Genomic DNA, 22260 nt, shown 5'->3' with positions numbered 1-22260 from the left:
GGCTGTTCTTGGGAGGGGGGGAGCAGTGCAGGGAGGACGTAACCCTGGGAAGGGGCCTCCTGGCGGTGTCTGGCCCTGCTCTCCAGCAGCTTTCTGGGAGGCTGATGGGGGCCTCCGGGTGTCTGTGGGTGACCAACCCACGGTCATGCGTGTGTGTGTGTGTTAGGAGTTTTTGCACGTGTGCCTGAGAGTCTTTGTGTTGATGCACAGTGGCCTGTGTGCGTCTGGCTCCATGGGCTGTCTGAGTGTGGGGAGCATGTGCCTGCGTGTGACCATGTGGGTGTGAGTTTGCCGGCGGCCGTGGGTGCAGGCAGGGAGCGAAGAGGTGGCTCCTCAAGATGCCGGAGAACTATGAAAGGAGAAGAGGCAAGAGTTCTTTATTTTATGTCTTTTTAAAATTTTATGTTTTAATAACTCTTATTAAATAAAAAAGCTAACAAAAATAGTCAAAAAGGTCAAATAGAGCTGAAAGTGTAAAAGAGAAATGGCAGTCCCTCCCCTGCTGACCACTGCCCCTCCTCAGAAGGCGTCACTCCGGCGTCCACTTCCGTGTTTCTCAGGGGTTTGCTTACACTGCTCTCTCTTGATTAATCACATTTCTACATCATCTGCTGGCTGCCTGTCGTGGTAGACGGAGATTTGGCTTTTCTACACTCCTTCTGAGCATTGTTTCACGCGCTCATATTTTTCGTTGCATCCATGTGCTTTGTTTTATATCAGTACGGTTGTGTAAATATTGCTCACTGCAATCCAAGCAGGCTAATACCATGTTTCCTTTCTTGTATCATTTTTTGTATTTCCTGGACGAACCCCCCCACACCTCCACCCCCACACCCCTACACACACTTTCTTAGTTTCCTGAGCTTACTATGGCTAAATTTTCTTACACATCAATTGGCCTCAAATATAATTTCCAGTTTGGTCAAACCGGTGAGTTCTTTCCCCCGACATCTCTCTCCTCTAGCTGCTCCAACGGGACCGCCGCTCGCCTGGCCTGCCCGCGGCCTTCTTCCTGGGAGCTCCTTGGCTCCCCTTGTCTCTCTCCTGTTGTGTCCTGTGCCTGAATCCTGGATCTTCTCTGTTGTGCTTTACCTCTTGTTTGTTTAGCTTCCTGAGAAAGGATTCAGAGGAGGGAAAACTGTGTTTGAGCTCTTGCATGTCTGAAAACGTCTTTGTTATTTCCTTACACTGGTTTGATGGCTTGGCTGAATGTAGAATTCTAGATTAAAAATAATTTTCCTTCAGCAGTTTGAAAGCCTCTCGCCGTTGTCTTCTGGCTCCCACCTCCTGGCTGAGAGGTCTGCTGTCACTCTTCTGATCTTTGTATATTACCTGTTTCCTCCCCATCTCTGGAAGCTTTCAGGATGGGCCCTGAAACCCCAGAGCTCTGAAATTGCAGTGACGTGCCCGCTCGGGGCCTTTCTTCTTTCACCATGCTGGACAGTGGGAGGACTCCTTCTAGAGACATATTTGTCAGTTCTGGAAAGTTTTTTCTTTCTTTCATTTTTCTTAAAGTAGTTTAATTGAGATATAGTCACATATCAAACGATCTATACAAAGTGTATGATCAATGGCTTTTAGCATAATCATAGTGTGCATTCATCACCACAAAAAACTTTAGAACCATTTCATCACTCCAGAAAGAAAAGCTCCACTCCCTTTAGCAGTCGCCTCTCAATCTCTCTATCCCTCCCCAGCCTGACATAACCACTAATCTAATTCCATCTTTGTAACCTGATTTATATTTATATTTTATATAAATGGAACCATACAGTATGTAGTACTTTGTATCAGATTTCTTTCATTTAGCATACTGTGGAGTTTTTTAGCCTGATGCTAACATCTTGTAACATTAACATACATTTGTTTAGTTTAAAAATAAACCCAGTATTATATATGCAATATTACTCACATTCATATTTCACAAGGTTTTACTATGCTATACAGTCCCATGTTATTAATACATTTTTTTAGCTTTCCTTTTAGTAATATACAAGACCTTAGACTTTCCCTTTCAACCACTCTTGTTGTATTATACCCATATAATAGCACTGCTAGTTACAAATACTATATTGTACTTTCACCTTTTCTATTCATTTCCAAAAATTAATGCACATCCTTTTTACCAATTCTGTACAAGTTAACCCTCAGCTTTCTTTTTTTAAAGATTTATTTATTTCTCTCCCTCCCCCCCACCCCAGTTGTCTGTTCTCTGTGTCTATTTGCTGCGTCTTCTTTGTCCGCTTCTGTTGTTGTCAGTGGCACTGGGAATCTGTGTCTCTTTTTGTTGTGTCATCTTGTTGCGTGAGCTCTCTGCTCTCCGTGTGGGCGGTGCCATTCCTGGGCAGGCTGCACTTTCTTTCATGCTGGGTGGCTCTCCTTACGGGGCGCACTCCTTGCGCGTGGGGCTGGTACGGCACTCCTTGCACGCATCAGCGCTGCGCATGGGCCAGCTCCACACGGGTCAAAGAGGCCCAGGGTTTGAACCGCGGACCTCCCATGTGGTAGATGGACGCCCTAACCACTGGGCCAAGTCCGCCATCCACCCTCAGCTTTCTGTTCTCTAAACTCATTCTATTTTCTGGTGACCGATTTTTAAGTTATTAACTCCATGAGATTACACAATATATTTAGTTCATAATAGCATAATCATACAGTATTTGTCCCCTTGTCTCTGGCTTGCCTCATTCAACATAATGTCCTCCAGGTTCATCCATGTTGTCATGTGCTTTACAACTTCATTTCTTATTACACCTGCATAATATTCCATCATGTGAATACACCACAGTTTGTTTATCCATTCAATGGTTGATGGATATCTGGACTGTTTCCATCTTTTGGCAATCATGGGATAACACTGCTTTGAACATCGGTGGGCAGATGTCAGTTTGTGTCACTGCTCTCAGTTCTTCTGGGTTTATACCCACTAGTGGTATTGCAGGGTCATGTGGCAAGTCTGTATTCAACTTCTTTAGGAACTGCCAAAGAGTCCTCCCCAGTGGTTAAACCGTTCCACCTTCCCATCAATAGTGAATAACTGTTCCTATCTCTCTACATCTTCTCCAACACTTGTAGTTTTTTGTCTTTTTAATGGTGGCCATTCTGGTTGTGAAATGATACCTCATTGTAACTTTGGCATTTCTCTAATTACTAGTGATGTTGAACATTTTTTCACGTGTTTTTTTTTTGTGTGTGTATTTGTATTTCTCTTTGGACAAATGTCTGTTCAAGTCTTTTGCCCATTTTTCAATTGGGTCATTTGTCTTTTTGTTGTTGAATTGTAGCATTTCTTTATATATCATGGATATTAAGCTCTTATCGGATATGCAATTTCCAAATATCTTCACCCATTGAGTTGGCTGCCTTTTCACCCTTTTGACAAAGTCCTTTGAGGTGCAAAAGTGTTTAATTTTGAGAAGGCCCCATTTATATCTTTTTTCTTTTGTTGCTCATGCTTTGGGTGTAAGGTCCAAGAAACCATCACCTACTACAAGATCTTAATGATGTTTTCCTACATTTTCTTCTAGTAGTTTTATGGTTGTAGCTTTTATATTTAGATCTTTGATCCATTTTGAGTTGATTCTTCTATAAGGAGTGAGATAAGGATCATTTTTCATTCTTTTGATTATGAATATCCAGTTCTCCCAGCACCATTTGTTAAAGAGTCTGTTTTATTTTGTTAACATGGATTTGGGGGAAGCAGATGTGTCTCAAGCAATTGAACTCCTGCCTACTACATGGGAGGTCCATGGTTTGGTTCCCAGTGCCTCATAAAGAAGATAGTGAGCTGGCACAACATGCAGGCCCAGCAAGCTGACACAACAAGAGATACAAGAAGAAAAACATAAGAGACACAACAAAGCAGGGAGCAGAGGTAGCTTAAGTGATTAGACATCTCTCTCTCACATCTGAAGTCCTGGGTTCAGTTCCTGGTGCCTCCTAAGGAAACAAAGAAGACAAACAGATACAGCAAGTGCAAAACAAATGAGGAGGTGGGGAGAAATAAATAAATCTTTAAAAAAAACAAAAAAACAATTACACATGGACATGTGGGTTTGTTGAAAATGAGTTGTCCATAGAGGTGTGGGTTTATTTCTTTTTTTTTTTAAGATTTATTATTTTATTTTATTTCTCTTCCCCTCACCCCCCCTCCCCCCCGCCCGCCAGTGGTCTGCTCTCTTGTGTCCATTTGCTGTGTGTTCTTGTGTCCACTTGCATTCTCTGCAGCACTGGGAATCTGTGTCTCTTTGTTGTGTCATCTTGCTGTGTCAGCTCTCCGTGTGTGCAGCGCCAGTCCTGGACGGGCTGTGCTTTTTTTCATGCGGGGCGGCTCTCTTTGTGGGGCGCACTCCTTGTATGTGGGGCTCCCCTATGCAGGGGACACCCTGCTCACCACATGGGCCAGGAAGCCCTGGGTTTGAACCCTGGACCTCCTATATGGTAAGCAGATGCTCTATCAGTTGAGCCACGTCCATTTCCCTGGGTTTGTTTCTGAACTCTCAACTCTGTTCCACTGATCAGTGTGTCTATCTTTATGCCAATACCATGCTGTTTTGACCATTGTAGCTTTGTAATATGTTTCAAGGTTAGGCAGTGAAATTCCTCCTATGTCATTTGTAGCAGTTTGGTATTATTTATGAATTCTAAAAATAGATATTGGATTGTTTATAAATTGGTCTGTTCCTCTGGGTACGTTAGATTTTATTGGATTCAAAGGTTTCACTCTTACTTGATTAAATTATGATTAAGGTTTTGATTGGGCTATGTCAGTAGAACATTGAGTCCTGACCCCCTTGGTGGGTGGGGGCTCAACGAGAATATAACAAGGCAGAGGTGTTGGTTGGAGTTTTCATCCTGGAGCCCAGAAAGTAAACACAGAGAAGCAGATACATGAGGAAGGAGAGAAGTCTCCATTGGGCATGGCAGAGGCCCCTGGAAGAGAGACGAGTCATTGTGGAGTGAGTAGAGCAGCTGAGCCCAAAAGAGAAATGAGCTCTAGGAAGAGAGGAACCCAGGAAGCCTGAATCCTGACAGACGTTGGCAGCCATCTTGCTCCAACACATGGCAACAGACTTTGGTGATGGAAGTAACATGCTTTATGGCCTGATAACTGTAAGCTTCTACCCTAAATAAACAACCTTTATAAAACCAACTGATTTCTGGTATTTTGCATCAGTATCCCTTTGGCTGACTAATACATCAAACTTCTTTTTTAGAATACTTTTGACTTTTCGGGTGCACTTTTCCTTCCAAATAAATTTGGTGTTGCTTTTTCTATTTCTATTAAGTAGGCTGTTAGAATTTTGATTGGTATTGCATTCAGTCTGTGAATCAGGGTAGGATTGACATTGTTGCAGTCCAGGAACATGGACTCTCTTTCCATTTGTTCAGGTATTCACTGACATATTTTGGCATTGTTTTGTAGTTTTCGTCTATATGTCCTATGCTTCTTTGGTTAAATTAATTCCTAGGTATTTGAGTCTTTTTTGTTGCTATTGTAATTGGAATTTATCCCCCTGATTTCCTCCTCTGATTGTTCAATAGTGTGCGGAAACATTACTGATTTTTGTATGTTGATCTCATATCCTGCCACTTTGTTGGTTCAGGAAGCTTTGTTGGGAAGCAGACTTGGCCCAGTAGTTAGGGCGTCCGTCTACCACATGGGAGGTCCGCGGTTCAAACCCTGGGCCTCCTTGACCCGTGTGGAGCTGGCCCATGCGCAGTGCTGATGCGCGCAAGGAGTGCCGTGCAGCGCAGGGAAGCACCACGCACAAGAAGTGCGCCCCGTAAGGAGAGCCACCCAGCCCGAAAGAAAGTGCAGCCTGCCCAGGAATGGTGCCGCACACACAGAGAACTGACACAACAAGATGATGCAACAAAAAGAAACACAGATTCCCGTGCTGCTGACAACAACAGAAGTGGACAAAGAACACACAGCAAATAGACACAGAAAACAGACAACTGAGGTGGGGGGAGAGAAGGGGAAATAAATAAATAAATAAATCTTAAAACAACAACAACAACAAAAGAAGCTTTGTTGTAGACATTTCAGAATTTTCTAAATATAGGATCATGTCATCTGCAAACAGTGAGAGTTTTACTTCCTCTTTTTCCTATTTGGATGACTTTTTTTTCCTTGTCTAGTTGCTCCAGCTAGAACTTCTACAGAATGTTGAATAACAATAGTGACAGTGGGCATCCGTCTTGTTCCTGGTCTTGGAGATCAGGAAAGCTTTCAACCTTTCCCCATTGAGTACGATAGTGGCTGTGGGTTTTTCATATATGCCTTTTATCATTTTGAGGAACTTCCCTTTTTTTTTTTAAAGATTTATTTTTATTTATTTTTCTCCCCTTCCCCCTGTTGTCTGCTCTCTGTGTCCTTTCGCTGTGTGTTCTGTGTCTGCTTGCACCCTCAGTGGCACTGGGAAACCGCATCTCTTTTTTGTTGCATCATCTTACTGCGTCAGCTCTCTGTGTGTGCGGCGCCATTCCTGGGTGGGCTGCATTTTTTTTCACACAGGTCAGCTCTCTTGCAGGGCACACTCCTTACGTGTGGGACACCCCCACGCGGCGGCGCCCCTGTGTGACACAGCACTCCTCGTACGCAGCAGCTCTGTGCATGGTCTTGCTTATCACACGGGATAGGAGGCCCTGGGTCTCAAACGCTGGACACTCCCCTGTGGTAGGCGGACGCTCTGCCAGTTAAGCCATGTCGGTTTCTCGAGGATCTTTCCTTCTATTCTTCTTTTTTTTTTAAGATTTATTTATTTTTAATCCCCTCCTCCTCCCCCAGTTGTCTGTTCTCTGTGTCTATTTGCTGCGTCTTGTTTCTTTGTCCACTTCTGTTGTCGTCAGCGGCACGGGAAGTGTGGGCGGCGCCATTCCTGGGCAGGCTGCACTTTCTTTCGCGCTGGGCGGCTCTCCTTACGGTCGTACTCCTTGCACGTGGGGCTCCCCTACGCGGGGGACACCCCTGCGTGGCACGGCACTCCTTGCGCGCATCAGCACTGCGCATGGGCCAGCTCCACACGGGTCAAGGAGGCCCGGGGTTTGAACCGCGGACCTCCCATGTGGTAGACGGACGCCCTAACTACTGGGCCAAGTCTGTTACCCTATTCCTCTTTTTTGAAGTGTTTTTATCAAGAAAGGATGCTGGATTTTGTCAAATGCCTTTTCTGCATTGATGGAGATGATCTTGTGGCTTTTTCCCTTCAATTTGTTAATGTGTTGTTGTATTATGTTAATTGATTTTCTTATGTTGAACTGCCTTTGCATACCAGGAATGAATCCAATTTGGTATTGGTATATAATTCTTTGGATATGCTGTTGGATTCTGTTTGCAAGTATTTTGTTGAGAATTTTTGCATCTATGTTCATTAGAGAAATTGGTCTGTAATTTTATTTTCTTATAGTATTTTTATCTGGCTTTGGTATTAAGGTGATGTTGGCTTCATAAAATGTGTTGGGTAATTTTCCCTCCTCTCCATTTTTTTGGAAGAGTTTAGACAGGAGTGGTATTAATTCTTCTCTTGGAAGAATTTGAACAGGGTTGGTGTTAATTCTTCTTGAAATGCTTTGTGGAATTCACCTGTGCAGCCATCTGGTCCTGTCCTGGGTTTTTCTTTGTTGGGAAATTTTTATTATTGGATTCAGTCTCTTCAGATATGATTGGTTTGTTAAGTTCTTGTAACATTAGTTTGGGTTGATTGTGTGTTTCTAGGAATTTGTCCATTTCATCTAGGTTGTCTAGTTTGTTGGCATACAGTTTCTCATAATACCCTCTTTTTTTTTTTTAAGATTTTTTATTTATTTCTCTCCTCTTACCCCCCATTTGCTGTGTGTGCTGTGACCACTTCTATCCTTATCAGCAGCACTGGGAATCTGTGTTTCTTTTTGTTGCATCATCTTGTTGTGTCAGCTCTCTGTGTGCAGCGCCATTCTTGGGCAGGCTGCATTTTCTTTCGCGCTGGGTGGCTATCCTTACGGGGCGCACTCCTTGCACGTGGGGCTCCCCTACGAGGGGAACACTCCTGTGTGGCACGGCACTCCTTGTGCACATCAGCACTGCGCATGGGCCAGCTCCGCATGGGTCAAGGAGGCCTGGGCTTTGAACTGAGGACATCCCATTTGGTAGGCAAACGCCCTATCCATTGGGCCAAGTCCGCTTCCTCTTTTTTTTTTTTTTTTAAAGATTTATTTTTTATTTTATTTAATTCCCCTCCCCTCCCCCGGTTGTCTGTTTTCTGTGTCTTTTTGGTGCGTCTTGTTTCTTTGTCCGCTTCTGTTGTCGTCAGCGGCACGGGAAGTGTGGGTGGCGCCATTCCTGGGCAGGCTGCTCCCTCCTTCGCGCTGGGCGGCTCTCCTTATGGGTGCACTCCTTGAGCGTGGGGCTCCCCTACGCGGGGGACACCCCTGTGTAGCACAGCACTCCTTGCGCGCATCAGCACTGCGCTTGGGCCAGCTCCACACGGGTCAAGGAGGCCCGGGGCTTGAACCGCGGACCTCCCATATGGTAGACGGACGCCCTAACCACTGGGCCAAAGTCCGTTTCCCCGCTTCCTCTTATAGTACCCTCTTACGATCCTTTTTATTTCTATGGAGTCAGTGGTTGTAACTTTCCCCCTTTCATTTCTGTTTTTATTCATTTCCGTCTCCACCCCCCAGTCCCATGGTTCCCTTGTCTGTTAGCGCCTTGATTTTGCTTATTGTCTGCTCATTGTCTGTTTGTTTTTGTCTGTTTGTTTTTTCCTTTTAGGAGGCACCAGAAACCAAACCTGGGATTGCCCATGTGAGAGGCAGGTGCTCAACTGCGTGAGCCACATCCACTCCCCCTCTTTTTTCCTTTGTTAGTCTAGCTAAGGATTATCAATTTTATTGGTCTTCTCAAAGAACCAGCTTTTGGTTTTTTTGATTTTCTTTATTGCTATTTGTTCTCAATTTCATTTACTTCTGCTTTGAATTTATTATTTCTTTCCTTCTGCTTGCTTTAGAAATGGTTTATTTTTCAAGTTTCTCCAGTGTTCAGTTAGATCTTTGATTTTAGCACTTTCTTCTTTTTAATATAGGAGTTTAGGGCTATAAATTTCCCTCTCAGTACTGCCTTTGTTGTATACCATAAGTTTTGATAAGTTGTGCTCTTGTTTCTTTCATCTTAGTATATTTACTGATTTCACTTGCAATTTCTTCTTGACCCACTCATTGTTTAGGAGGAGCGTATTGATTAGCCTCCACATGTTTGCAAATTTCTCCCTTTCCTGTCTATTATTGATTTCAGTTTCATTCCATTATGATCTGAGTAGATGCTTTGTGTAATTTCAGACTTTTTATATTTATTGAGACCTGCCTGGTGACGCCATGTGCTCTATCCTGGAGAAAGATCCATGAGCACTTGAGAAGAATGCATAACCCACTGAATTTGGATGCAGTGTTCTGTGTATGTCTATTAGGTCTAACTCATTTATCATATTGTTCAAGTTCTCTGTTTTCTTGTTGATCTTCTGTCTAGTTCTATTTATTTGTCTGTCTATCTATCTATCTATCTATCTATCTATCTATCTATCTATCTATCTATCATCTATCTATCTATCTGTCTATCAATCTATCATCTACCTACCTACCTACCTACCTACCTATCTATTTCCCCCCCTTGCTGTTTGCTTGCTGTCAGCTCTCACAGCATGCAGGCGAGCCTGCCTTCACAAGGAGGCCCTGGGATGTGAACCCTGGGCCTCCCATATGGTAGAAGGAGCCCAATCAATGGAGCCGCATCTGCTTCCCTTACTCATTTACTTTTAATTTCCTCACATGCACTTTCTTGGCCAGCCAGCAGATGGCGCTCATCAATGGCCATCTCAGTTCAAAGCCTGGTCTGAGAGTGTTGGCTGCAACTTGGGCTGGATCAATGGGATAGAGGATCCTGCCTGGACGCTACTGTCGTAATTCAAACTTTCTCAGAGGTTGTTCTCCAGCTTTGGTCAGCAGCTCCCTCTCTTTCCCCAGGATGGAAATACTTCCACTCCCCTCTGCATGCTCAACATCAGTCCTGGTCAGTAGGGAGGGGGATTGAGAGGGTCGGATCTCTTTAGCCCCTTGCCAGCTCCCAGGGCAGACAAGCGTGCGGCCCTTCCTGGCCTGGAAGGCTCATGGGACACAGCAGACCAAATGCGTGGGCCACAAGCAGAGTCGGTCTTAGGCTGTGTCCCCCCTCTCCCATTTCCTGTGGAGGTGGATCCCTGGGGCCCCCTTTGTCTGTAGCTGCTGCCCCAAGGCCTGAGAATTTAAAATTGTCTTTAGAGTGGGGGAGGGCTCTGGCAGCTGCAGCTGCAGCTGTGACTTAGAGTTTAGCCATCCAAATTCTTTTCCTTTGCCCCTCTCTCTTTCCCTGGTGTCCTAAACCCTGGAGCATTTTTTTCCCCTTGTCGTTTCTGCATGTCCTCTAGCTATTTTTCTGGGATAGGAGAGAATCCTGTTTCTTTCTTGTCTGCCATCTTCCTATAAGTCTTGTTTTATTTCGTTCATAATTTTCTCCCCACCTTACTTTCTACTTTCTATAATTCGTCTTGGTCAGATATTCATTTCCAGGTTTAACTCTCAAATGTTCCTTTTCTACTCTCTGTCTCTTTTGCGTTTTTTTGTTGTGTTTTTGTTAATTTGCTTGCTATTATTCTTTCTGGGAGATTTTTTCAACTTTATTTTCTTAAGGTTACTGATTTTTTCTGCCATTATATTTTTAATTTCCAAGAGTTCTTTATTATTTTATATTTTTTTCTTTAAAAAGTTTCTTGCTCTTGTGCCATAGATGTAATACCTTCTCTCTCTGAGGATATTAAAAAGTTTTTAATGGAAGTGGATGTGGCTTAAGTGACTGGGCTTTCTTCTACCATATGGGAGGACCCAGGTTCGATCCCTGGGGCCTCCTGCTAAAGGTGTGCCCACATGGTGAGCCCGTGCCCACGTAGCGAGCCTGTGCCCACGCGGTGAGCCAGTACCTCCGTAGTGAGCCATTACCTGTGAGCCAGGCAAGCCATGCAGCAACAAAAAAGAGACGAAGGGGAGAGTCAAGGTGAGATGCAACAGAAACCAGGAACTGAGGTGGTACAAGTGACGGGGAAACTCTCTCCACATCAGAGGTCCCCAGGATTGACTCCTAGAGGAGAAAATGAGAAGACCCAAAAAAAGTTTTCAAGGTTTTTCTCTGTATCGTTCCTGTTTTTTCTGCGTCCCCGCCCCCACACACTATTTGTTTTGGTCTCTGCCTGTCCTGCTAGAGGCTTTCCTTAGCTTTCTGGTGATCCTGGGTTGTCTTTCCATATGTAACAGCAGGACCATCCATCTCAGTGATTGGATGCCCATGGAGTAGCTGGGGTGGGGGCCTGTTGCGGGGAGGTGCTTCATTGCAAGGAGAGCAGGTGACCCCAAGATGTCAGCATCTACAGATTTTTCTACAGACAGATAATCCCTCTGCTCCCACCTTGAGGTGGGGAGGTTAGAAGCCTGGCTCCTGGCATTCTGGGAGCAGGGCAGGGAAGGGGCTGGGGTGCCCCTCTTTGTATGCTATCACTTAATCCCTCTTCTCATGTGGGAGCTCACCCCCACATTCCACCCAGTGAGGTATCCCAGTGACCAGACCCTCTGGTGACATTTTCTTTGCTGCTAGAAGCGGGGATCAACCTGCTTCGGGTACAGACGTAGCCACTTCCTCTACTTCACCTCTTCCTTGCTCAGCCTATTGGCACCTGATGCCTCCAACCCTGAGCCTTTCTGAGGTTCAGTGGTGAGGGCCAGCTTCCTGCTTGCTGGGGTTCCACTGCAGCCCCTGGCACCCCTTCTGCCTCGTGCTCTGCGGTTCCCGCTTCACGTCTGCTTTCTGCCTTCTCGTCGTGCAGGTCAAGGCTACAGATGTCTTCTCCTTTCAGCTCAGATTTAGATGCAATTTCTATTTCCACTTTTTATTCTCCTTTTTATTTTGTGCCAGAGGAGAAGGGGGCAGAAAGGACTTTACTTTGACGTCTTAAAACCAGCAAGAAGTCTGTGAGACTTCTTTAGCTTTTTTTTTTTTTTTACAAGTAATACTTGTATCCGTGATCAATACAAAAACTAATACTATAAAAGAGATAAAATGAAAGTTGTTCTTGACCCCATTCCACTCCCCTCTTTAGAAATAATCACTGTTACCAATTTAGTGTGGATGCTTCCATACTTTTTCTTTGCCTTTACATATGCATATTTGCCCGCCTGGAAATACATAGTTTTGTTTTGTGTATGTTTTGTTTTGTTTTGTATTGATATAAATTAGAGCATGCTGTACATATCCTTTTTTACAATGTACTTTTTTTAACTTAAAAATATCTTGGAGTGTTCTTTCTGGTCTGTACAGGTGGCTCTTCCCATTCTTTTGAAAAACTACACAGTCATGTAAATGTTAACATTTGGTGAATCTGAGTAAAGGGTATATGAGAATTCCTTGTACTATTTTTGCAACTTTCTTATAAACTTGAAATTATTTCAAAATGAAATTTTGTAAAATGTGTGGTATTCTGGGAAGTGGCTGGCTCAATCAGGTGGGCTCCCGTCTGCCATATGGGAGGCCCTGGGTTCACGTCCCGGGGCCTCCTTGTGAAGGTCAGGCTTGCCCTCGCATTGTGGAGAGCCACTGGCCCACATGTGCTGTGAAGTGCTGACTTAGCAAGGTGATGCAGCAACAACAAAAAGGGAGACCAGCAAAAAACACAGAAGAGTGTGCAGCAAATGGACACAGAGAGCAGGCAACAAGCAAGCCACAAAGGGGGGAATAAAGTAAAAAAATAAATACAGACACAGAAGAATGCACAGCAAATGGACACAGAGAGCAGGTAGCAAGCAAAAAAAAGCTGCTGGGGGGGATTAAAAAGAAAATGCGTGGTATTCTATAACACAGGTACACTATAGTTTCCTTAGCTTTTTTCCTGTGGATGGAAGCTGGCTACAGTCTTTGGTTGTTGCAATGGAATGTAATCGTGATGAGAAAGAAGGAATATTTGTTGGAAGGAGTGATGGCGGGATGGGGGCCTCCATGACCGTGCAGCCTGCAGGTGCCAGCCTACAGCTGTGAGCACTGGACCTTGGGAAAGCAAATTTCAAAAAACTTAGAGGGAAGTCAGAAAGCCAGAAAGTTGGGAGCAGATGTGGCTCAAGCAGTTGAGCACCCGCCTCCCACATGGGAGTGTCTGGGTTTGGTTCCCAGTGCCTTCTAAAGAAGACAGACAAACAATGAGCAGACTTTGAGCAAAAACAACAAGCAGAGGACAAGCAAAAAATGAGCAGACAGAGAGCAAAAACAAATGAGCAGGAATCGGCTGTGGCTCAAGCAGTTGAGCACCCTCCTCCCATATGAGAGATCCTGGGCTTCGGTTCCCGGTGACTCCTAAAGAAAAAACAGACAGTGAGCAAAACAATGAGCAAAAAACAAGCAAATAGATGAGGGAGCCATCTCAGGGTGGCAGGTAGGGGAAGAAAGCCAGAAAGTTTAAAAAGGGAAAACTGGCTCACAAGGAGAAGGAAAGAGATTCTCAAAAATAAGATACTGCCTAAAAGAACTAGAGGTGCGTGGAAAGCTTTCATGGCTCCACCGGGAGTTCTCTAGTTCAGCAGGAGGTATAAGTGAGAGAAGCAAGGGGGGACAGGATAGAGGGCCGCGGAGCCCTGTAACCCTGAGCAGACCCAGAGGCTGCTGAGAAATGCCGAGAGCCATGACCAGCTGGAGGAGGTGGAAGATGAAGGAAAGGAGGTCTGAGTACCCCAGCCCTGAGGTGGAGCCACTCACTTTCCATTTTGCCCTGTCTTGGGCCTGCGGAAGCAGAGAGCAGGGTGGCGGTGGTGGGCGATGGAGAGGAAGGCCAGGGCAGGCGGGGTCCCTGGGTAAGGGGCACCTGGTGGACGCCATCCCTAACTGAGCCTCACTCTGGGCCGTGGTCCACGGTCTGAAGGCTATGGCCCGGTCTGCACAGAGCGCAGCATGCGGAAGAGCCACAGAGACGTGCTGTTCTGGAAACAATTGTCTATGGGTGTTCAGAAAGGGGAGCGGGGCTCGCCGAGAGCCAGGGTGGACTCAGTAATGCCAGAGCTGAAAAGATAGTGGCACCAAATCTTGGGTCCCACCCCGGAGCAACTGGTTCAGAAACACTGGAGATGGAGTCTGGGGATTTGTTTCCTTGAAAGTTCCCCGGATGATTCTGATGGCCAACTAGGTTGGAGAATTTCTGATCTGGAGCATTTCAAGCCAGTTGAAAGGTTGGTTACTAGCCTGACGGCCAGTGTGTGAGGGTTGCTCAGGCAGTGTGTGGCTGTACTTGAGCCTGAGGCTCCCACCATTTCCCTTTTCACAAGATGGAGAATGTGGTTGGGGGCCTCCGTGACCCCCTCGGCAGCCACACGTCAAAAGTCCACATGGGAGGTGCTGGGTTTCGTTCCTGGTGCCTCCTAAAAACAAAAAAACAAACAAGCAAACATCTAAAAGTCCACTCGGGGAGCCAGTGTAGCTTAGTGGTTGAGCACTGGCTTCACACTTACCAGGTCCCGGGTTCAATTCCTGACCCCAGTACCTCAAACTGGAAGGAGGCCCGCTGACTGCCTTAGGGTGGACCGGCTTTGCCCTTCCGCCACTTTTACTGGTAAAATGTGGCTGAAGCCTGAGAAGATAGAAGGATCAGACTTTGAGAGGTACCGCAGCGGGGAGAGAGTTCAGACGTCCCATCGGGACCTGAAAGACCCCAGCAGACCTCATTATTGGGACGGGAGGAGAGTCGGGTTCACGCCCTGTGAAATAAACACAAACGCCATCGCCTCTGTTTAAAATAAGTTGGGAGAGACGTGGTCTAGCAGCCGATCTGGAGGAAAAGATTTGGGGATCTTCACTGCCTGTGGGCTGGGGATGAATCAGGAGTAGAAGCGGCTGCCAGGAGTCGAGGTGGGAGAGCTGCCGGTGTCCATGGAAACCCATGGAAGCTCAGAGCTGGGGCTGCGGGATTCTGAGGGCATCTCCTGGCCTGACCACAGCTGGGGGTTTTCAGGTGTTAACTAGAAACCAGAGGAGTCCAGGGGAGGGCAGCTGGGTGGTGAAGAGACCTGGACCCTCGTCCCAGGAGGAATGGCTGGTGGAGTTTGGGGGTTACCAGTTTAGCTTGCCTTAGAGAAGACTCTCGACCTGGCTGTTTTCTAATTGCTGCAGCGCTGTGGCTGGGCAGAGGGAATAGACTTTTTCTCCATAACACTTGTCACTTCCTGCATTGGAGTCTCCTTGTTTCTCCTTCTACTCCCCCCTGGAATGTAAGAGTTTCTCACTGTCACCACAGGGTCTGTGCTCCTCCATGGAGTGAATGAAGGAAGTAGGGGTCCCATCCCCAGGGGCCACCAAGGCGCCTTCTACACCCAGGGGTGGAGAAGAGAAGAGGTTGTGGCTGGGCTGACGGACGGGGGCTCTCAGGAGCCCGCTCTCCTGACTCTCGGATTCCCACACACGTGTGTGCACACGCCCGCGGCCTGGGTGGTCCCGACCGAGTCCGCAGAGGGACCTGCGTTCCATTTCCTACCACCTTGAACTCATTAGGCCTTTCGTGTTCAACCCAGGAAGGCTGGTGATCAGCCCATCAGCCTCGCCAGCCCTCCACCCCGCGGCCTCCTCCCGGCTGCCTGCCCACCCCTCCCACCCCTCCGGAGCCAGTGCAGCCAGGGCCTTGGCAGGCGCCCAGGAAGGGGCCCTGAGCCGCCTGCTGCTGTGTCTCTGGGAGCGGCTCTGGTTGTCTGTGAGAGCTGGGCGTTTCTTTGAGTTATGGAAACCTGATCTAGACAATGGCTTGGTGGCAAAGGGCTGGGCAAGAGGGGAAGAGAGTGGCAGGAAGAGGCTAATTCAGCAGGTTTGATTTGACCGGTCTCGACAGGAAAACACTGCCACCCTTTGCCCATATCACAGCCTGGTTTGTGCCAGTGGGCCCTGGAGGCCTCTGCTCAGGGCCTGAACAGGTGGGCTGCCAGTCCCTTTGCCTCTAGCCCACCCACCTGGGCCCCCTTCCTTCCTTCCATTGTTCCTCGTATACCTGTCCTTCCGACTGAGCCCTCCCCAGGCCCTCCACCCAGTTCCCTCACCACAGCGCTTGTTTCTATCTCCAGGCCTCTTCCTTTGGAGGCCTCTGAGGCCTCCAGCCCTGCATTCCTGGCCCCGGGTGAGCTGGCAGCCCTCAGGCCCTGGGCAGAAACACCCTTCTTAGATTTTATTCCCACACCCACTCCACCACTACATCCAGATAGAAATAGGATTCTTGTCTGCACTCAGGCTTCCCAGAGATTTCCACCAAGGCTAACCCTGAGGTCCTAGAGACACTGGGATATTGGAGGGTGGGGGGTGGCACTGGGGCAGGGGGGCTGTAATGCTCAGGCAGAGACCCTGAAATGTGCCATGGCTTATTCTCTGAGAGGCTACAAAGGAGAAGCCTTTGACAAAGGTTCTCTTCCAGTCTGGGGATTTCCAAATCCTACTCCAAAGTCCTCTTGGTTTCATGGTTCAGGTCTGGAGCCAGAGTTTGGAAGGAATCAAGCTTAAGAACATTCCAATTTGGAGGACTCTTCCTTGCCATCCATTGTAGAAAAGATTCCCTCCCACCCCCATCTTCCCCCTGCCCCAGCTTCCCTGAATTCCTCTTTCCTCCCAGCTCACCCACCCACAACCATGGCCGGGCCCAGGAGGGATGAGGGACCTCCATGACACCCTCGGCAGCTACACATTACGAGTCCACACGGGACGTTCCAGACTCCAAAAAAGATGTATGACTGTGTTTGTAAACTGGTCTGTTCCTCTGGGTGTGATACCCTTTGATTGTGTTAGGTTCAGCCTTTGATTCAATATGTTAAGATTAGGGCTTTGATTTTACCACGTTGTCATTAGGGCATGCAGTTGAGCCCCCCCCCCCGCACCCCCATAGACAATGTAAACCCATGCTCAATCAAGGACACAGAAATAGATACACAGAGAAGATGCGCAGAGGATCCTGCAGCCCCGGGAAGAGAGATGAGCTTCATAGCCTACAACTGACCTCGTGGAGAGACCAGAGCAATGGAGCCCGGAAAGAAACAAGCCCCAGGAAGAGAGATGAGCCTTCTGCCAGCCTACAGCTGAGATTGGAAGAAGCTGGGACCACGGAGCCTTAAGACGAAAGAGGAAGGCTGAACCCTCGCAGACATCACCTCCTGTCTTGTGTCAGCACATGGGAACAGACCCTGGGTGAGAAGGTATCTCCTATAGTACCTTGAGTTGGACTCTTTAGGGCCTTGCATGCCCTCATGACGTGGTGAGTTCATAAATAATATCAAACTGCGACGCCCCACCCCAGCCCCAACTGAGGACCTACAGGAGACAGGAAGGACAGACAACCTCAGCACAGACGCATGGCATGCAGGCAGCGCTCCGTGAAGAACCCTGCCATTCCGGCGGGAGGGATGGAGGTGAGGAGCCTGATGCTGGGAGACTTCTGAGGGAAGGGAACTGGGAGCTGGGTTTTGAGAAAAGGGAAGATAAGAGATTTTATGAGAGGAAAAGGTGGCCAGGGAGGGAGAAGCAGGATCCAGACGTCCAGCTTCCAGTGTTGTGGAAAGTGTCTGGCCATCCTGGTCCTCCCCGCTCCAGGCCCTGACATACCAGCTGTGCAGCCTTGGGCAGGACACTTAACTCCTCAGTTCACTGCACTTGACACTGCCAGGCCCTGCTAGCCTGTCTTCCCAGGTGGGGTGGTAAATTCTGAGCTCATGGGACTGAGACTCAAGGGCACACTCCACTCCCCCTTCTGCCTGGGTACCTCTCCTGGCTGCTCAGACCAGGAGCTTTGTATTCTATACCCCAGGTGTCTCTTGCCAACCCTTTTCTCTTTCCCCTGGGCAAGTCTCTTAACCTCTCTGAGCCCATTTCATCACTGTCAACCGGAGATGCTGTTGTCTAGGTGTGATTGTGAAGGCGTCGTGCAGAAATGCACATAAAGGGCCCGGGGCAGGTCAGGCAGGCAAACGTGAGCTGACTTGGAATCAGGCTCAGGTCTAGGGTGGCCAGCCCTCCTGGTTTTCCTGGGACAGCCCTGGTCCTGGGAAACCTCTCAGTCCCAGGCAAATGGAAGAGTGGGCGACCCTACTCTGTCCCTGTGAAGATGAAGTGTGTGTCCTTGCCAAGTCCCTGCTCCAAGTCTCAGTTCCCACATCTGTACGGCGGGCTTATGCAAATTGGGTCAGCTAATTGGTTGAAAGTTAACCAGAAAGGACTAGACAAAAGGGAATCCTGGGGAAGAGGATTTGGCTCAATGGATAGAGGGTCCGCCTACCACATGGGAGGTCCAGGGTTCAAACCCAGAGCCTCCTGACCCGTGGGGTGAGCTGGCCGATGCGCAGTGCTGATGTGCGCAAGGAGTGCCCTGCCATGCAGGAGTGTCCCCCCTGTAGGGGAGCCCCACATGTAAGGAGTGCGCCCCATAAGGAGAGCCGCCCAGCACAAGAAAAGCGCCGCCTACCCATGAGTGACGCTGCACACACGGAGAGCTGGTGCAGCAAGAGACACAGCAAAAAGAGACACAGATTCCCAGTGGCACTGACAAGAATACAAGCAGACACAGAAGAACATGCAGTGAATGGACATAGAGAGCAGACAATGGAGGGGAGGGGAGAGAAATAAATAAAAAATAAATTAAAAAAAAATAAAAGGGAACACTGTCCCCCAGGCCTTACTTGGAAGCACAGAAACAGGATCACAGGAACAAGAGGATTTCCTGGCCTTGATGCTTCGGTGCTACACTTTGTGCCTTCGCCATTCACTCCTCAAGCGTGGTGGGGGACCAGCAGCACCGGCAGTGCCGGGAGGCTTGTTAGCTACAAGAATCTGAGGCCTCAGACCTGCAACGGCAGACTCCGGTTCACAGGTGATCCCGTTTGAGAAGCACAGCTTTATGCTAAAGGCTTCAAAGCAAGGGAAACCAGCCCGGCTCTGGAAAAGGCAACAAGGAGATCATCACAGGCATAAGAGCATAACATGGGTAGCTACCTGACTGCCCAGCGATAGAGAAGTAGGTAAGAAAGTGGCCGCTGTTCTTCTCAGTGGACTGTTGTTATGGATTGAATCATGTCCCCAACAGAGACAAGTTCAAGTCCTAAGCCCCAGTCCTATGGATGTGAGTCCATTTGTAAATAGGATCTTTGAAGAACGAGTCAGGGTGGGCCTTAATCAATACGACTGTTGTCCTAACAAGTAGAGCAAATGCGGACGCAGGGTAGACGGCGGAAGGAGGCGGATGGCCCCGTGATAGAAGCAGAGATTGCGTTACAGGTTGCTGGCAAGCGACCGCCAGAAGGCTGCAGACATCCTGCCGACGACACCTTGATTTTGAACTTCAGCCTCCAGAATTGTGAGGCAATAAGTTCCTGTTTAAGCCAAGCAGTCTGTAGCACTTGAGAGAGCAGCTGGGCCAACTCAGCACCTGCCATGGAGCCATTCAGTGATGGTTAGAAAGACCAGGAAAGTGGCAAAGGCAGTCCACAAAGCTGTTGAGCAGCACGATTGTAACCATGTGAAATGTATACCTGTGAAGAAACACTGGAAGGAAATGTGCCCACCTGGGACCAGATGAGGGATGCTCCCTGGTTTTGTCGGTTTTCGTTTTCTTTTTTCCCTTTCCTGTTGTCCTAATTCTCTGTGGTTACGTGACGTATATGATGTATATTTATGCTCTCAAAATCTCTGGTTGACTGGTATCCTTTAAAAAGTCCATGTGTTCGATCAGTGCTGGAAGAAGGTGATTCTTCTGTTTCCATGAAGTGGTGGAGGAGTGTTAAGAAATGCTCTGGCTAGAAAAGAAAGCCTGCCTACCCCCAACCCACTCCACCCCATTTCTAGGGCCTTCTTAGGTCAGCTTCACCCACCCTGGCCCTCAGCCCTGATACAAGAGCTCCTTGGTCTACTCTGGAGACCACCCTCTCCAGATGATTCCAGGGTCCTTCTTCCTGGATTTCTGTGATGACAAGTGTTCCATGTTGACTTATTTCAACCCAGGGCTTGAATACTTCCAAAGAGCAGAGGTTATTATGTGGACACACAAGGTAGAGGCAAATAATAGCAAGAACTGACAGTAAGGGAGTCATTCTCACATTCTTTATGGTTTTAATAAACACTGCCTATCCCATGAGGTAGGTATTTCTAATGTTTTATCCCCTCCTTAATTATGAGGGAACAGAGAGGTGAGGTCACTAACCCAAAGTCACGGAGCAAGTGAGTGGCAGAGCTAGAGACTTCCAGGTCTTTCTGCCTTCAAAGCCGAAGCTCCGAGCCACCATCTCCTTGGGGATGAAAATGAGTCATGTGTTGGTCCAGACACGGGGTCCTTCCAGACCAGTGCCACTCAGACTCCCCTGAGAAGCTTGTTCAGATGCAGTACTGACTCAGCAGGTTTGGGGTTGGGCCCGGGACTCTGTCCTTGTAGCAACTTTCCGGGTGACGCTGAGGGTGCTGGTCCCTGGAGCACACTCGGAGCAGCAGGGACTAGAACAATCCCTGTTGTCTTGTAAGGGTGGGTGGCCCCTGCCCCCCGGCGCTGGCCTGGAGTGCCCTCCTGACAAGCCTCACCGGCCAGGCCCCTCCAGCAGGCCCTGTGGGCACCCTTGGTTGCTTGCCCCAGAATCTCACGTGCCAGTTGGCTGGCAGATGACAGGCTGATGGTGACAGCAAAGCCAGAGTTCCTGTCCAGAAATATCTTGAGCTCAGCCAAGGTAAATTCCACCCTCCTGTAAATGAAGAGCCTGGTGGGCCTCCGGGCATGAATAATTGAGGGAGAGGCTTTGTCGCAGCAGATGTTTAGAGTGGAGCGCAGACCCTTTTGAGGAGGTGGTTTCCACAATCAAGACCTTTCCTGGCAAAGTACAACAAGCTCCTCGTAATAGCTCCCACCGATCAAGCACCTCCTGTGGGCCTGGTGCTGGGCTAAGAGCTTTACACTCATATATTTTCTTTAATCCTCAGGACTCTGAGAGAAAGGTAACGATGACGGAAGTGAAGCTCAGGGAGGAAGATGGTTTATGCTATTATTATGTCATGGAGCCAGTTTTTGAACTTGGGTCTGTCTGATTCCACAGTCCATGCCTTTGATCCCACAGCAGTGATTTCCACATTGTGCTCCCGGGAACCCTAAGGCTTCCCAGAGGTGCTTCCCAGAGGGCTGAAGTGGGTAGAGGGTGGTGGACAGGAAGCAGCCCAGCAGTCAGGGCTCCTTCTCCCAGAGCAGTTTGACTTTGATGTGGTTTATGTATTGAGCTTCCATGGAAGATTAGTTGGAAGAAAGGATTTCAAGGCCAAAATTTTTGGTAACTACTGCTCCACATCATGCTGCCTCCCAAAACGAATGTAGGTCATTGACCAAGCTATCGCAAGCGTCTCAGGGAAAGGTGGTTCCCTTTGGTGGACTTGCCAGGTGGCCAGGTTCATGCTGTGTTCCCAGAGAGTCTTGGTAATGTCAGGTCTCCCCAGCTGTAGCTTCTAGCCAAGGCTCCTAGCCACTGGCCGGGGAGATGTGACTCCTCCACAGATGGCAGGTCGTGTGTGGTGATGGGTTGTGGATTGTGTGAATTCCTTGGGCAGGTTTACTGCCAGGCACTACCTCTAAATCCTTTTTAAGAGACATGCCAATATGGATTCCAGTGAAACAAGCCCTGGGATCGATTGGCCTGAAGAGGCCACTTGGAGCCACTTATTAATTAGGATACAGGTTCAGCAGTTATAACAAATGCCCTCCTTCCAAGGCACAAGAGAAGTCTGCTCTCTCACACATTCCCGGTGTGAGTGTAAGTAAGCAGGGGCTGATACAGTGTCTCCACGGTGCTGGGGACCCATGCTCCCTCTTTCTTATCGCTCTCGGCAACACGTGCCTTCCATTTTGTGGTCTAATGGCTGTTTCCATGCCCACCATCACATCGGCCTCCCAGCCAGTGGGAACATGGCAAGGGGAAGCACCCCATTCCTGTTAAGGGCAATAACTTCTGTTCATCTCCTATTGGTCAGAACAGAGTCATGTGACCACACCTAGCCGTAAGGAAGGCTGGGAAATGGAATCCAGCTGGGTGGCCGTGTGCCTCGCTAAAGCTGGGAGGTTCTAATACTTAAGAAAGAAGGGGAGAGTGGTTATTGGGGACCAGTATTGGTCTCTGCCATAGGTGGGCTTCCTTTATTAAACCCGCTGGTGCAGGTGGTAGCATGATCTGGGGCCTGCA

At 48.1% G+C, this 22260-nt stretch overlaps 1 protein-coding gene across 4 annotated transcripts in view; it reads left to right on the top strand.

Moving 5' to 3' along the window:
- Positions 1–22260, top strand: part of PLXDC1 (plexin domain containing 1) — an 86397-nt gene that overhangs the window by 9556 nt on the left and 54581 nt on the right. The window lies entirely within an intron of this gene.

Source organism: Dasypus novemcinctus, chromosome 21 (genome assembly GCF_030445035.2).
Source record: "Dasypus novemcinctus isolate mDasNov1 chromosome 21, mDasNov1.1.hap2, whole genome shotgun sequence".
Lineage (NCBI taxonomy): Eukaryota > Metazoa > Chordata > Mammalia > Cingulata > Dasypodidae > Dasypus > Dasypus novemcinctus.
Note: the sequence above shows the minus strand (reverse complement) of the source record. Positions and strands in the feature narration are given on the sequence as shown.